General features: G+C 38.1%; 1 protein-coding gene across 1 annotated transcript in view; it reads left to right on the forward strand.

Moving 5' to 3' along the window:
* Usp32 (Ubiquitin specific protease 32) overlaps nt 1-14645 on the forward strand; it is an 837997-nt gene that overhangs the window by 68582 nt on the left and 754770 nt on the right. The window lies entirely within an intron of this gene.

Raw genomic sequence — 14645 nt, forward strand, 5'->3', positions numbered from 1 at the left:
CCTTTGTATCGTCTGCAGACTTTGACATTAAGCTTGATATACCTTCATCAATATCATTTATAAATATACAAAACAATCATGGGCCCAACATGTTAAGCAAGGTTGTCCTATAGAACAGAATTAGAAAGGATAAACGAGAAAAAGATGGAGTTTGGAGTCAGAAAATGAATGGATGTTAACCGGTTGAAGCATGTGCTTTGGAAGAGAACAATATTTTTTTGTGGGGCAGAGATCAGATTTGTATGGGGTGAGTAACTGCTTAAAAGAAAAGATGCATGCTCAGAGCAAAAAAGATTGTTTGTTATTTGGATTTTAGGAGCATTAGCAACTAAGGCCATATTGCTCCAGGGATATGCGGTGGTCAGTCCTGACCTTTCCGTATCCTCCATATTTGGTGGGCACGGGCTTGAACCCCGGTCTAATCAAGAAGCGTGTGCTACGCACTGCTGCTCCTGCCCACCTGGCTACGGAGGGAGCGAAAAAGAAAACCCAGTTTTTTTTGATTCAGAGGAAGCAATATTTGTGAGGTTCTTATGCAAGAGAGATTAGAAGTCAGGGTATTCCCCAACAGACACATTGATCCATCTTCAATCCTTCTAAAACTTAGTGCTCTGTCATCCAAATGAGACAGCACTGAGTTTTAGAAGGATTGAAGTTAACTTACTTGCACCTTCACGATGGTGAGGACTGTTAGCAATCCTGGATATAACCTCTGTTCAAGACCTGAAATACAACACCAATATACTGGAGGTGACCATGCAGGTGTGAACCAATGCGAGCAGGAGTCAAGGTGTGGCATCCACACCACCCTTCTGTTTTACTGGCCAGTACTAGGTGGTAGATGACTCTCATTGACTGGTGCAGTACTGCCACTTGCTTATTGGAGGCTTGAAGTGGCGAAACTCATGTTTAGTCTCCACAGCAAAGCTCTGGCAATCCCCATCTCTTGCATCATGCAGTATGATTGATGTCTTTTGAGGTTACAACGACAATCTTCCTTACATTTCAAAGGTACAGCAAATGGTGTTCACAGACTGAACCTCTTGTTAACTCAGTAGGAGGCACTTGCATCAGCTAGCGTGTAATCTTGCTGCCTCTAATCTGCCAAGTAGTGACTGGAGGAGCCACAGTAGTGTGTATTCTGAGTCCTCGTCGAGCCCACGATATATGAAGGAGCTGGGTATATCCTTGCTGTGTGAACACCATATTCAAAACTTTCATTACTTCATACAGTATGTTCTCCCCACCTTTTCTTATTACATTCAAAGCTCTTTATAACGACCCTCTGTTTAACATCCCACACGTTATAATGTCCTTTGTGGTTGGTCCCGGCCAATTTCTCATTAACTTAATGCTATTTTATGAACAATCGATATAACAACTGTTTTCTCATTCCTCTGGGGGGGGGGTTATTATATAGAGCTTCGACCATATTGATTACATCATGAATAGTCAAACTAACAGAGCAAACTTATCTGAAAAGATCTAAACCTCTCAAACACTTCCTTTATTCATTTACAAATATACATGATTTCAGTTCCAATCTAATTGATGTCCATTTCCACTTACAGTCTGCAAGCATTATTTTCTTTTTCTTCCAGAATCCCAATTATTGGTTTATTCAACCACTGCTCATCTCAGTTGTCCTAATTATTTGCTGTATGATTCTTTCGCTTCAAAGTTGATATTTAGGCATATGTCCACTCTGATATTCCCTGTCAAAGATAGTAATTTGGAATCTCCTCTTTTCGATCTGCTCTGGCTTAAAATCAATCTTCCCTATTCTTTAAAATTCATCTGTTGCCTCTATCGTTCTATCAACTATACTAATCACTTGAAACTCTAACTTCCTTTCTTTGAAATGTGACTTTCTCCAATCCAACTTTCCTAACAGTAAGGTAATTTTCTTTGGTGATTTTAATGTTCACAACTCTTGGTTGCTTCCGTTGTTTTAGTCACATGGACCCAGCTGGTCAAGATGCTGAGGCTTCTGCAATTACAAATGGCCTTGCACAGATTTTTCATTTACCTACCAGAATAGCTGATAATCCTAACCATACGGCCAACATTCTTGATCTTTTTTTGACGTTAAAAAACTTTTTACACATGTTATTTGGAAAAAAACTTTACATTACCTAGAAATTGTCATGAAGCCTGATGCACGTGCGTTGTACTTGTTGCTGCAGTGACGCAACAAGTACAATGCATACGCCCAAGAAAACTCAATTGTACGCAACAAGTGCAGTACACTGCAAGTACAATTGAGCAGTGACGTGCTACGTTATACCGTTACATCAGCATAATGATTAATATACAAGTAACTGTGCCAAAATCTACAGCCCAGCGTTTGAAGGAATATCGTGAAAGAAAAGAAAGGGAAGTTGGACAGAAATGTGAATCTAGATGAAATTCAACAAGCGCGTTTCGTTATGCCTGGGAGTTCTCAAACTGCACCCAAAAAAACTCGAGCTGAAATAATGAAGGATGAAAGAATATCATGAATGGAAGAAAAGGAAATTAGAAATTCAAACTATTCTGAATAATATTGAAATTGAACCACAGTTCTACTACGCCTGATACGTATCAGTAGTCTAAAACTCCAGCAGAACGAATGAAGGAATATCGTGCACGAAAAAAAGTGAAACTAGAAATGGCTAATAATGAGATTCCTGATTACATCCCTATAGTGTCTACACAAGCTGACAGTGAGTTTGAAAAACTAATGTACAAAAACTAATTTGAATTTAGTTGTAATGTTTGTGATCGTTTATGGTTTCAATTAGATTTGAAACCATTTCCAACAACTTCATATGAATTACTTCAAAATGAATTTCCTTTACAAGAAGTGAGTACTTTCATGATTTGTAATACATGTCATACTTCATTAAAAGAGGGATGGATACCAACTATGGCCACATCAAATGGATTTATAAATCCAACATACCCTACTCATTTGCTTCCACTGGATGTTGTAACTGAGTGTTTGATATCACCCCGATTACCCTTTATGCAAATTCGTCATTTACGTTATGAACATGGACAATATGGAATCATTGGACAAGTAATAAATGTACCAGTTAACGTAAATACGATGGTTCATCAGTTACCTAGAGAATTAGATGATGATTATGCCATTAATTTACACATAAATCATAGTATCTACAAGGATATGTGCAGAAGAAAAATAGTGAATATATGGTTATGGTATTTGATAAATTGACCTTTGTATAAATTCTACAGCATAAAAGTGAGTGACGATTCCTTGGGGACAAATGATGATAATGAACAGGAACATTCAGATGAAATTGTGGAACCTATCAACAATGATAATGAACTATTGTTAATTCAACAACAAACATTATTATGGTCTGAAGATAAATATTTATGTATAGCACCGAGTCAGAAATCATCTCCAACAAGTTTCATATTTGATATACATTCAGAGGAACTTTCTTTTCCCAGCTATATATTTGGGACATACACGAAAATTTTAAAATGAATTGAAAATTACTCCCTTTATGATGGCATTGAGTGAAATTCCTAGATCTGATCATCGTGGAGTAACTCCCCAACATTTGCTACATATAACAATTAAAATTATGTGAATGCGTACCACAGAAAATTTGCAAATTGCATTTAAATCAGTAGGAATAACAGCTAACATTACTCGTTCTGTATTGGAATCGAAAGAATTTATAAACAAGCCATTAGAGATTGCTCCAGAATTATGGCATTCACTACAATTTCATGAATTAGTACAAGTTGTTCGATAGTCCAATAGTACATTTTCTAAAATTCTTACAAAAATAGGCAATGGAGAAGCATTATTACCACATGAACTTAAAATTATAGAATTGAGATTTGTTACCAAAGAAGATGCTACTAATTTATGTTCGCAAGGGGTTCGAAATAAAATTCATAAAATGTCAGTGACTGAAACTGCAGGACTTCCATACATTCTACCATTATTGAGAGGAAAACTGTACATAATTGCTACAAATATAGATGTGGTCGATGGATTGGTAAATGGTGCAATCGGTACTTTAGTATATTTCGAATTTGAGGATGACGAAACAGTTAAACGAGTATGAATGAAATTTCCTACGTCAAAAATACGACATAACTTTCAATCTCATTATAAACAATATGTGAAAGATGAACATTTACCTAGTCAATTCCTTCCTATTATAAAACGATCAACTACAATTCCATTCAAGAACAACAGGAAATTAACATGTAGACGTACACAATTTCCTTTAGTATGTGCTTGTGCTTTGACTATACATAAATCTCAAGGAGGGACCTTCGACAAAGTTGTATATAATTATGAGAAAGATTATTGACAGCAACTTGTATACGTGGTTTATCTCGAGTGACCTCATTGCAAGGTTTATATATTACAAATCCCCACGACAATTTCACATTTCACCACGGTAAAGCCACTAGTAATATAGAACTTTGTGCTGAACCAGATCGCTTGAAAAATAATAAGCTACCGTCCCTACAGGATGAACTGCAAGATTTCATACAAAGTGGTATATCTATACCGTCAATGAGCGTACAAAGTTTACGGGCCCAGGTTCGAGATATCGAAATGGACACAATCTTACAGCAGTCCAACATATTGATATTAAGTGAAACGTGGTTGGATAATGATGAACATATATTACTTAAACCCTTCCAACATCTGATTCAATTTAAAAGGTCAGATGTTCATAGTGGTGTTGCAACATATCAATGTGAAGGTTGAACTATCATCAGTTACCACATATCTTTGCACAACATAATAGCAACGCGACAGCGGTATCAGATGAAATTGGAGACATTTGTGGATCTTTGCGCAAATTCAATAGTGAATCTGTTTTCATCGTTGCCATGTACATCACTTCAGGGTGTCGTTAGATATAATTCAAAAATCCATAAACAAGAATTTGATGCCGTATTCCATTGAAGGTGCAAAATTGTTGGAAGAGCCACTGGATCGTATACCTATAGTTCTCGCTGGTGATTTCAATCTAGAATTAAATTCTGAAGCTGGAAAGAAGCTTTGTAAATTTATGAAACATGTCTTCAATTTAGATATTAAGTTAAATACTTTAGTAAATACTACACATAATGGAACGACAATCAATGGAATATTCACTCGGGAATTAAAATCATTTGAGTGTCAAAATTATATATCTTATTTCAGTTACCATAGACCAATAATTTTAGTGTTATTATACTATATTTTATACGAATTATTTCATTGTACTGAAATTATTTTTTCAATAAAAATAATGCAGGAACACTTTTTTTTTTTTATTTATTTCACTATACCAGTTTCATAATGTTTTATTTTACTGTACCAGTGTCATAATGAGTTCCTGCAGTAAAGATGTTTTTAATGTCTGCCGCTGTGACATTATCAGTGACACTTATCAGTCTCAGAGTAGAACGGCAGCAACTCATTATGTACCTGGTACATCATTCCCCTCCCCCCACAAACAACCCTTCCAAATACACGGTCAAGGTGAGTTGTGCTTTAGGTAATTCAGTTCACAACCTAGTGATTGTCCCTTCTAAAATGGAGTCTTTCTTTTGTGGCATTATCAGCCTCTTGTTATTTGGCATTTTCTGATAATTGCAATGTATTTTGTATAAATTTTGTTGTTTGTATTATCTGAAAATTGTAGTCTACACAAATTGAGTTGCTCAGTTCATGTCAGTGAAATTATTCTTGTAGGTATGAAATCTTTTATTCCACACTCCACTTTAAAATCTTGTCCATTATCCAAACCTTGGTTTCCCACTAAATGTACTGTCTGTTCAAGATAAGAGTGCCATATCGCAATTGACTTGCTTCCAAATCTCCAGGTTCATTTTCTGCCTACACTAAAGCTCACAACAGTTGTAAAGCAGTTATTAATCAGTCAAAACTAGATTTTGAACTGGCTAAGAGTAGGGAAACTTGCTTCTTGTCTAATTGGTTGTTGAACATTCTGATCTCTTGCTAATGCTGTTGGCCTCAAATTCTGTCCTTTTGTTAAAACTTCATGGTTCTATTGTCACCTCAGCTAACAAAAGCTCATCTCCTTGCTTACTACTTTTCTTATAACTATTGTATTGATATTATTGTATATTTATTTACATGATTGTTATTTTATATTGTACTTAATACGTAGTCATATAGTTGTAGTTACGCTGGTTATTTTTTATTTTTAATTTAGATAGAGTTTTTGTGGATTTTACTTATGATAGGTAAAACCGTTATTTCGTTCCATTTTTGTAGCCATTGTTTTTGGATATAGTGGTAGGGAATTCAAATTTTTTAATTGAGGTAGCTAGGTAGCTCTAACGCATAATTATATAGTAATACGCTTCACTGTTTCTATTTAATAGTTTCTATTCAAATACTATTGATATTTAATTTATTGATTTTATTAATTTAAACTACCATGCCCCAGACTAGAGCAGCAAAGCAACGGGCACAAAGTGGCAGGAGTGCTGTGACTCGGGGGAGAACTGAGGGGGGCAATTCTCCAACGCATCACAGCCTAAAAAAATGTGCAGCTTGTGAAATGTTTGCCGAACTCTCTGGAACGGAACATGATATTGCCATGGGGGATGTCTTTGTGTGTGCGCGATGTAAGGAGTGTAAGGAAATCAGGCGACAACTCAGCGTTGTTATGGACCTATATGAGAGTTTGAAGGACAGGGTGGATGCCCTCGAAAGATCTAAATTGAGGGGCCCATCAAGCTCTCAGCTGCCCACATCAACGCCAGAGCTTGCACTTGGTCATCACGCAACACAGCGGCAACCGCTAAGGCAGAATGTGCTGGTCCCACAGGAACTAGTAGTTGTTGGTGACTCTATTGTCAGGGAAACGGGGAACATCCTTTGTAAAAAGGATAGGTGGAACAGGACCAGGGTATGTCTGCCAGGGGCAAAGGTTGATGACGTTGTAGAGCGGATATCATCTTTCAAGGGCACAAAAGGTGATATAGTTGTACACGTTGGCACTAATGATATTAAGAGTAGGAGACCGGCGGAATTACTCAACAAGTACAGGTCACTGTTGAAAAAAAGCCGTGAAATAGGGTTGAATTTGAAAGTGTCTGCAATTCTGCCCAGACACGATAGGAGGGAGTACATGATGAGAGCCTTGTCGATCAATTCGGCCCTGGAAAGATTGTGCAAGGTTCAAGGGGTAGAATTTTTTTCAGCCTGGACTGTACTTGTTAACAGGAGAGATTGATTCTACAGGGATGGGATACACTTAAATAGAAAGGGTGCAAGAATATTTGCTGATGCTATCGAGGCAGTGTTAGTTTAACAGTAACCGCAGGCAGAGGTGAAAGTGATTCTTGCACTACTTCTATTAGAATAAGAAGCGACCTGGAGCGAGGGGTGTTGGGGGTTTCAGGGACGGATGGCAGTCATCATGGAATAGTTGGGTATATGGGATGTGTTAGGGTAACAAGGAATAGGCATAGGAGCATGTATGCTTGCATGTATACCAATGCTAGAAGTATAGTAAATAAATTTGATGAATTTGAAGTGTTGGTCAAGACATCAAAGGCGGATATTGTTGGGATAGCAGAGACGTGGTGTCACAAAGATATAAGGAATGTAGAACTGGAATTTGGGGAGTACAATGTGTACAGAAAGGATAGACAGGACAGAAAGGGAGGAGGTGTTATGCTGTTAATTAAGAAAAACATAAAATCAAAGGAAGTGCACCCAGTTAATATAGATGAACTGTGCTCTGTTGAGTCAGTTTGGTGTGAGATAAGCACTGCGAAAGGAAAAATAAGAGTAGGAGTGTGTTATAGGCCTAATGACTTGAATGAGTACAATGAACAATTGTACAGAGAAATAGAGTGGGCCAGTAAATCAGAATGTCTTATAATGGGGGATTTTAACTTCCCAGATATTGACTGGAACTTGTGGGTTGGTCACTCACACACTAGTCAGACTTTTGTGGATTTATTGGATGATTGTTTTCTGCAGCAGCATGTTCAAGAGGCAACCAGAGAAAGTAACACTCTTGATCTGGTTATCAGCAGTGATCATTCGTGTATTAAGAATTTGCAGATAAAGGAACCACTAGGTGGCAGTGATCACAGTGTGCTGAAGTGGGATTTACTCAAAGAGGTAACTACCGTCAGGGGTAAAGGAAAGGGTTTTTGCTTCCGTAAAGGGGAGTACAGTGGTCTCAGACAGTTTTTAAATTCTGTACAGTGGGATCAACTGACGATGTTACAAACAGTAAATTCTAAGTGGGAAGCATTCAAAGAATTAATCGTGGAAGCTACTAGACTTTATATACCGATTAAGAAATATTGTTCAAGGTTTAGGCCTAAATGGTTATCAAATGAACTAATGAGACTCGTGACAGAGAAGAAAAATGCATGGGATGCATATAAATTATCAGGGTGACGCAGAAACCTGTGGCAGATATAAGCTAGTCTGTAATCAGGTCACAAAGGAGGTTCGTCAGGCGAAGGCGGATTACGAGAAATCTTTGGCAAAAGATGCTAAGAAAAACAGCAAGGATTTCTTTACTTATATAAACTCTAAAAGGAAGGGGATGAATATGATTGGTCCACTTGACATCGATGGTTCGACTGTTGATGATCCTGCTCAGATAGCAAACAAACTGAATGAGTATTTTGCATCTACATTCACACGTGAGGAATTATTACAATTTGAAAATAAAATGGAAGAAGGTTATCAAATTGTAGCAGTGTGCTTAATGATTTTGTAATAACTGAGAGCAAAGTGGAGGAGAAATTGTTGAAGTTAAACATAAGAAAGGCACCTGGGGTGGATGGGATCTATCCAGTTATTTTAAAGGAGGCGGCAAAGCAACTAAGCAAACCCTTAGCCATAATTATGAGAGCATCCTTGGACTCAGGGGAGGTTCCCACGGACTGGAGATGTGCAAATGTGTACCCAATTCACAAAGGTGGATCGAAGGGTGACACGAGTAATTACAGACCAGTTAGTTTAACTTCTGTTCCGGGTAAAATAATGGAGTCGCTGGTTAAAGATGCATTGCAGGATCATCTAGACAAGACTGCAGCAATAATTCAAACACAGCATGGGTTTGTTAAGGGAAAGTCTTGTCTGACAAATTTGATTGGTTATTATGATGTGGTCACAAAGGAACTGGATGCAAAAAATAATTTTGATATCATATACTTGGATTTCAGGAAAGCTTTTGACACTGTTGCGCATGTAAGACTACTGTACAAATTGGAGCAGAATGGTATTAAGGGTAAGTTGCTACAATGGATAAAAGGATGGTTAAGTGGGAGAAGACAGAGGGTGGTAATCAATGGGTGCTGCTCTTCGTGGACTAATGTTATTAGTGGAGTCCCACAGGGTTCGGTGTTGGGTCCACTGTTGTTTTGTGTATTTATCAATGATATTGATGAAGGTATATCAGGCTTAATGTCGAAGTTTGCAGATGACACAAAGGTTGGCAGGGTTGTTAATGACAGTAATGGCAGTGTGCTACTGCAACAGGATCTAGATAATTTGGGCAGATGGGCCTAGAAGTGGCAACTGAAGTTCAACCTTGACAAATGCAAAGTACTGCATATGGGTAGAAGTAACCCCAGAGAAACGTACCAACTGTGTGGTACTACACTTAAGGTGGTAGAAAATGAAAAAGACCTGGGAGTAATTGTGCAGTCAGATATGAAGTTTTCTGACAGTGCAGACAGGCTGCTAGGGCGGGTCATTGGGTTTTGTCAATGATATATAGGAATTTTGCTAGCAGGGAAAAGGAGGTGATTGTCCCTCTGTATAAGGCAATGGTCAGGCCACGCCTTGAGTACTGCGTACAGGTCTGGAGGCCTCATTTTAGGAAGGATGTAGATTTGCTTGAGCGTGTACAGAGAAGAGCAACACGATTGGTGAGGGGAATGAAGGGATTCTCTTACCAAGAGAGGCTTAAGTTCTGCAAATTGCAGTGGCTGGAGACTAGGCACCTGCGCGGTGATCTGATTGAGGTCTATAAGGCCTTGAATGGGTTGAGCACGCTGAATTCTGATGGGATCCTTCCACTTGTTCAGATTACCAACCTACGGGGACATAAGTTCATATTAAGAAAGGACAGATGTAGAATAGATGTGCGGAAATTTGCCTTTAGCCAGCGGGTGGTTAATTGCTGGAACAAACTTCCATCTGTCGTTGTGGAAGTTGATAGGTTAAATAAATTTAAGGAGGAACTGGACAGGCATTTGGAGGGAATGGTGTGATTTTTTTTTTTTTGGCTGATGCTGCATAAGCTCCTACACTTGCTTTCTTGCATCATGTGCCACTACTACTACTACTACTACTATTATGAACTGCTTTCTACCATTTCCAGTACACTCCAAATAATAATTATTATTATTATCAGCTATATGGTGCAAGGAAGCCCAAGGTTTATGCTGCACTAGCCAAAAAAAAATTCCCAAGTACCCTGAGAGAGAGAGAGAGAGAGAGAGAGAGAGAGAGTCAGAAATAAAGGAGTTACCAAGAAAGAGAAGAATGGTGATATCCAGCTCAGGACCCTGGGTGTGCCAAGCCCATACTCACCAGATGTGAGCCCCTGGAGTTTCTGTGGCTTTCATCAAAAGGATGTCAGAAGAATTTTGAACAGTTTTAATGCTCAGAAAACTCCGAGTCCTGCTGGTATTTCTCCACTTGTTCTGAAAGCAAGCTTATACAGCATCAGCCAAAAAAAAAAAAACCCCTTCCCGTTTCACCCATCCATTTGCTTCAAATGTTTATCTAGTTCTGCCTTGAATTTAATTAAGCTATCGATTTCCACAATGACAGATGGAAGTTTATTCCAGCAATCAACTACCTGCTGGTTAAAGGAAAATTCCCACACATATATTCGACAACTGTCTTTCCTCAATTTCAGTTTATACCCCTCAGATTTGTAATCTGAGCAACAGGAAGAATCCCATCAGCATTGAACCTGCTCAATCCATTAAAGGCCTTATACACCTCAATCAGATCGCCTTGCAGTGCCTAGTCTCCAGACGCTGCAATTTTCAGAACTTAACCCTTTCTTCGTAAGAGTGTCCATTTGTTCCCCTCACCAGTCTTGTTGCCCTTCTCTGTACTCGTTCAAACAACTCTACATCCTTCCTAAAATGAAGCTTCCAGACCTGTACACTGTACTCAAGGTGTGACCTGACCATTGCCTTATACAAGGGGATAAAATTGCCTCCTTATCCCTGCTTGCAAAATTCCTGTATATCATTGACAAGATTCCATGACCTACTCTGGCAGCCTGTCTGTACTGCTCAGAAAACTTCATATCTGACTGCACAATTACCCCCAGCCCTCTTTCATTCTCCACTACCCCAAGTGTAATGCCACCGAGTTGGTACATTTCTCTAGGGTTACTGTTACCCATATGCAGTACTTTGCATTTGTCAATGTTAAACTTCAGTTGCCACTTCTCAGCATATGCCCAACTTTTTTTTTTTTTTTTGGTTCCTGTTGCAGCAACATACTGTCATTACTGTTATCCACAACCCTCCCAACCTTTGTATTGTCTGCAGACTTTGACATTAAGCTTGATATACCTTCATCAATATCATTTATAAATATACAAAACAATCATGGGCCCAACACCAAACCCTGGGGGACACCACTAATAACATTAGTCCATGAAGAGCAGTATCCATTGATTACCACCTTTTGTCTTCTCTTACCCAACTATTCTTTTATCCATTGTAGCAACGTGCCCTTAATCCACACTGCTCGAATTTTTACAGTAGTCTTCCATGTGCAACAGTATCAAAAGCTTTCCTGAAATCCAAGTATACGATCTAAAAATTATATTTTTCATCCAGTTCCTTTGTGACCACATCATGGTATCCAATCAAATTGGTCAGAGAAGACTTCCCATTAACAAACTCATGCTGTATCTGAACTATAACTGCAGTCTTGTCAAGATGATCCTGCATTGCTTCCTTAACCGGTGCCTCCATTAATTTCCCTAGAACAGAAGTTAAACTAACAGGTCTGTAATTACTCGTCACCCTTTGTGAATTAGAGATACATTTGCACATCTCCAGTCTGTAGGGACTTCCCCCGAATCCAAGGATGCTCTCATAATTATGGCTAAGAGTTTGCTTACTTCCTTTGCCACCTCCTTAAATATAACTGGTAGATCCCATCCACCCCAGGTGCTTTTCTTATGTTTAACTTCAATGATTTCTCCTACACTTTGCTCTCAATTATTACAAAATCATTTAATTCCCTGTTAGAGTTTTATAAACATCTGGTCCTCTCCTCCTTGAGTAAATCTTCATGTGTGCATGTAGATTCAGAATACTCATTTAGTTTGACAGCTATCTGAGAATGATCATCTACAGTCAAACCATTGATATTAAATGGTCCAATCTGATTAATCTCCTTCCTTTTAGAGTTTATATAAGTAAAGAAGTCTTTGCTGTTTTTCTTTGCATCCATTGCCAAAGCTTTTTCATAATCTGCCTTTGCTTGCGTAACCTCCTTTGTGACTTGATTACAGACTATATGCCATAGGCTTCTGTGTTGCCTGATAATTTATATGCATTTTTCTTCTCTGCCATGAGTCTCATTAGTTCATCTGACATCCATTTGGGCCTAAACCTAGAACAGTATTTCTTAGAACAAAAAGCCTAGTAGCTTCCAAGATTACTTCCTTGAATGCTTCCCATTTAGAATTTGCTGTTGGTAACATTATCAGTAGATCCCACTGTATAGAATTTAAAAAATCTCTGAGACTACTTTAGTCATATTTACAAAAGCAACAACCCTTCCCTTTACTGCTGATGGCAGTTACATCTTTAAGTAAATCCCACATCAGTACACTGCCACCTAGTTGGTTCCTTTATCCGTAAATTCTTAATGCATGAATAATCACTGCTGATAATCAGATCAAGTGTGTTACACGCTCTGGTTGCCCCTTTAACATGCTGCTGTAGAAACAATTATCCAATAAATTCACAAAAGTCTTGCTAGTGTGCAAGTGACCAACCCACATGTTCCAGTCAATATCTGGGAAGTTAAAATCCCCTATTATAATACACTCTGATTTACTAGCCTCCAACCTTTCTCTGTATAAATGTTCATTGTATTCATCAGTCATTTGACCTATAACAAACTCCTACCCTCATTTTTGCTTTCCCGTGCTTATGTCACACTAAACTGATTCAACATTGCACTGTCCATCTATGTCATCTGGATGCACTTCCTTAGAATTTGTGTGTTTCTTAACTAACAGCATAACCCCTCCTCCCTTCCTCTTCTGACTATCCTTTCTGTACACATTGTACTCCCCAAATTCCAATTCTGCATTCCATATATTTGTGTGACAGCATGTCTCTGATATCCCAACAATATCTGCATTTGATGTCTTGACCAGCACTTCAAATTCATCAAATTTATTTACTAAAAATAAATTTTTTCCCTTCTGCTTTGAAATTTGCAAATATCCAGCCTGTTCCTATAAAGAGTGACAAATCCCTCCCATCCAATTATTGTCTCATTGCACTTACTCCTAATCTTTCTAATGTAATGCAGAAATCCATTTACTACCAACTCCTAAACTATCTAGAAATCTTCCACCTTATTGCCAGTATGGAATTTGTCAGTGTTGATCCACTGGTGGTATACTGGCTTATGTTTTCTTTCTATGTACAAATTCATTGGAAAAGTTTAGTGAAACTTAAGCCTTTTCTCTTGACATTTGAAAGGATTTTGATTGTGTTTAGCATAAAAGTCTTCTAAATAAGCTTTCATCTTATGGATTGTTGACTGTTTTCCATAATTGGATATTCAGTTTTCTCTCTGTCTTCTAAATTCTCCACTACTGCTGGTGTTCCTTATGGTTCATTTCTTTCTCCTACACTTTTCCTCTTGTATGTTAATGATTTTCTTCCATTGACAGGAAATTCTATCCATAGTTTTGCCGATGACAGCACATCATTCCACCTTCCAGTTTGAGAAACCTTATTCTGCAAAAATTGCTTACACTTCTCAAATATTCACTACCAATTCTTTAAATGCTGATATCCAGGTAATTCTCTAACTGGGCAAAGAAAACATAATTTCAATCATTCTAAAACTCAGTCCTGTCTTATGTCTTGGAAAAAGACTCCTTCTGCTTCTATGCTTATCTTTGATGACATTCAGATTTCTAGACAAGATCACATATCTCTGTTAAGAATTACCCTGATTTCTAATCTTGCTTGGCATGAGCACTTCACAAATATTGCTTTCTCTTCATCTAAAAAACTGGATTTTTCACTTTCGCTCGTGGTGTTACTTTTCTTCCAAACAACTACTCACTCTATTATACAAATCTCAAATCAGCCCTACCATGGAATACTGTACCTCTCTCAGTTTGTGGATTTCATTCAAAGAGGACAATTGCATTAATTAATGAGCCATCTCATACAGTCTCCCCATTTTCTTTACAGATATTCTGTTTCTGCCGCATTTGTTTTCTGTAGATACTTCTGTGGCCCAGTTCTGAATTGGATTCTATAATTCCCTCTCCCCCCCTCTCTTTCAAACCAGTCCGAACATGTGCCGCAACTTGTAGCATATTTTTAATGTCCATCTTCAAACTCACAGAACCAACTTTTCTTTTTTCTCATTT

Source organism: Mastigoproctus giganteus, chromosome 1 (genome assembly GCF_048544385.1).
Source record: "Mastigoproctus giganteus isolate SK-2022 chromosome 1, ASM4854438v1, whole genome shotgun sequence".
Lineage (NCBI taxonomy): Eukaryota > Metazoa > Arthropoda > Arachnida > Uropygi > Thelyphonidae > Mastigoproctus > Mastigoproctus giganteus.